Raw genomic sequence first — 3,121 nt, 5'->3', positions numbered from 1 at the left:
GTTGCGCAAAGTGTAACTTCCTGCTTACAAAAAAGATACAAGAGTATGTGTGCTGTCTCTGAGAAATATGTATTCCATTATCAGTGTTGACGGCTAATAGCCCCACCTGGAAGGTAGCTGTTATTCTGACACGGATGCACATTATGCAGCGCTGTCATACTTTGTTCTATTGCAGTGCAGACTGATGAGAAACACTGCTGAGATGTCTGAATCTCTGTGATGAGATACAACACGCACAGCCAGTCGTTCCACTACTGGCACCATGTTGTCCTTTCTCCTAGAGGTGCTGGCTACAGGTTTCTGGCAACAACAAAACAATCTCTTCCATGCCAAGGCAACATAAAATGATCTAGTACTTGAAGTTAAACTTCATAACAAAAAGCTCTAACTTCACAGCAGTGGATAGTTTTATTCTGACTTGGCAATAGATTACCCGCATGAATAGGATGACTATGAAGACAGTTCTGTGACTATGCAAAAGAAGCTAATTTCTGCTAAGATAAAGTTAGTTAACTGGTGGACTGTTCTTGGACAGGAATAACTTACTCAAATTTTGGTATGTTATTTGGGTACAGTTTGACACTAATTATTGGGAAAATAGGATTTTACTGCTCTGTTTAAATCCAAGCAAATCATTTATTTTAGAGGAAACTTTTATTCTCCATATTTGAATTGTATGCTTGCATGTAAACACATTTTACATTTTGCATGTTCAGTTACTAAAAGACTGGTTATTCAGTAAGTTATTTGAAATATATAATAGCAAGTGTACCAATTGAACACTTTCTGTTTTTTTCTAAATTTGGTATCAAATCACGTTGTTCTTTCTTAAAAACAACTTGGAAATTATTAGGAAACTGCTAATGCAAAGTATATACTTTTACATTACTGTTTTATGTGAGTTCCAGGTGATCTCACCGGACTGCGAAATCCAGTCTATATTTAGTAGTATATATTCACAAAGTTCCACTTCTGGGATTGTTTCATGTGCCGCCGAAAATTCTGCCGGATGTCTTTCATTTCGGCTTGATGTCCATTATCTTCTGCTTTCTTTGGGTTGGCATTTTAAACTCTGGTAAATTTATGAGGACTATGGTTAACTGCTCCTTAGATCTCTGCAGGGTAAATCCAGACAGCTAGCTAGACTATCTGTCTAATCTGAGTTTTCTGTTGCACAACTAAAAGTACCTTTTGAACGTACACGTTCCACCAGAACAACATCCTTCCCGAGGCTATTTTCCCGAAGCACTGTTGCTCCGTGCTGCGCTTAGCACCGCCAAACATGAATGTGACTGGTTTAAAGAAATGCCAATAAACCAGATCTTCTCCTATCCCGGAATGCTGTGTGGACTAGCCAGACCCTCCTCTGGCTAGTCCTCTGGAAGGTCTGGCAATACAAGACTAATATTTAGTATCAGGGTCGGTACTACCATTGCTCTAATGTAACTAAACATACACATGTAGACTAGACTTGAGAATCAACATTAGACCAACCAAATATAGTATGCCTGTGTTTTTCATAGCATGGCTGCTCATTTTGAGGGTACTTTAGGGCATGTAAACTGCATAACCTGACATTTTCTGTGTGCATGTTGATATGGGAATGGACTGAGTGTGGTATCATCAGTGTGTGGGAGCACCACTGAGTGACAGAGTGAGTGCAGATAATGAAAGTATTATCTGCATGTGCCTGTTGTATCGCAGTGGACCAACAAAAAAGATAACACTATTTACATTTTACCTCCTACCCAAAATCCTTTGGTAGAACATAAACAGAAAAGGACAATACTATGTCTGTACAGAGGAGACAACATATGGTGCCACTTATCACTAGTCCTTGGTATAAAATGATAAGGGTAAGCTAGCATTAATTTTTTAGTATTTAGAGTATTCGTTTTATTTGTTTTCCTGTGTTATTAAAAAAAAAAAAAGGAAACAGCAGCTTTAGTATTTCTGTGGAACAACCAACTCACAGCCACACATTGCAGCATCTAATGTATCATGTTGCAATACGCATGGTTTCTTGTTTTCAAATTCCAGGACCCTAAATGATTTACAGAGATGATATGTGGGCTCATTAAATGGATACAGCAATCAATAGATGAGTTGGCCATCTGTCGCTGCCGCTTGTTACAACATGTAAAATAAATGTTATTAATGGCTATTGGAGGCTCTTTTTCCGGGGACTTGTTATTTTGGACAAAGTCAGAGTGTGAAATATGTTCAGCCCAGTTTCCGCTCCGCTGCTTGTTTGCCAGGGAAACAATGTTGTGTGTGTGTACTGAGGAGCTAATTCAGATTGTATGAATACTTTACATTGTGTTCTACCTTGTTGTGTGGGGCTTCAGTGATGCCATCCATGGCCAGTTTCCAGGGAACCTTTGTTGTTGTTCTCTTTACATTTCATGTTTCTTTTCATCTCTGTATGTTTATGAGGTGGAGTCTTTCGTAAAAAGTGCAAAACTATCCACTCGCATGTATGAAAGATTCTGTCTCAATTCGCTCAAATCACTTGTGTCTTTGCAATGATCCTATTATGCAATTGCACAGCCACTAACAAACAAACTCATTTACTTTTCTCCCTACAGATGGTCCTAATGCTGTTTAAAAGCCTTCTCCAAGCTTTCACATACTAAATACCTATTTTCATATTCAAGTTTTACCTAAAAACAGTCAAATGTTTAATTATTTAGTAATTAGTTCACTGTCTCGGTCATTAAACCCCCTAAATTCTCAGAAATACAGAGGACATGACATTGGTGTCTTCAATGGTAGCAACATCCCTTGTTTTTGTTCAGGTTGATGTAGTATCATTTCAGTTACCTCAAGTGGGTTACAATAAGAGACTTGGACAGGCACGGGCTCTTCCTTTAGGCTGCCATGTTGATGTTTGACCTCATGTATGAGAAGCACTCCTGGAACGGTGATTGATACTCTAAACCTGCACTGGAACAGTAATTAGCTGGAAGTTAAAATACACTGAAGTCCCAAGAGAAACAGGCTGAAATAGACTGCTTCGTTTGTACATTTTATAGAACAGTAATTAGTGCTGAACAGACTATAGGAAGCCACACGGCAGCCTGTGTGTGTGTGTGTGTGTGTGTGCGTGTGTGTGTGTGTG

The sequence above is a fragment of the Etheostoma spectabile genome, chromosome 6 (genome assembly GCF_008692095.1).
Source record: "Etheostoma spectabile isolate EspeVRDwgs_2016 chromosome 6, UIUC_Espe_1.0, whole genome shotgun sequence".
In the NCBI taxonomy this organism is placed as follows: Eukaryota; Metazoa; Chordata; class Actinopteri; order Perciformes; family Percidae; genus Etheostoma; species Etheostoma spectabile.
This window is presented reverse-complemented; position numbering follows the sequence as displayed.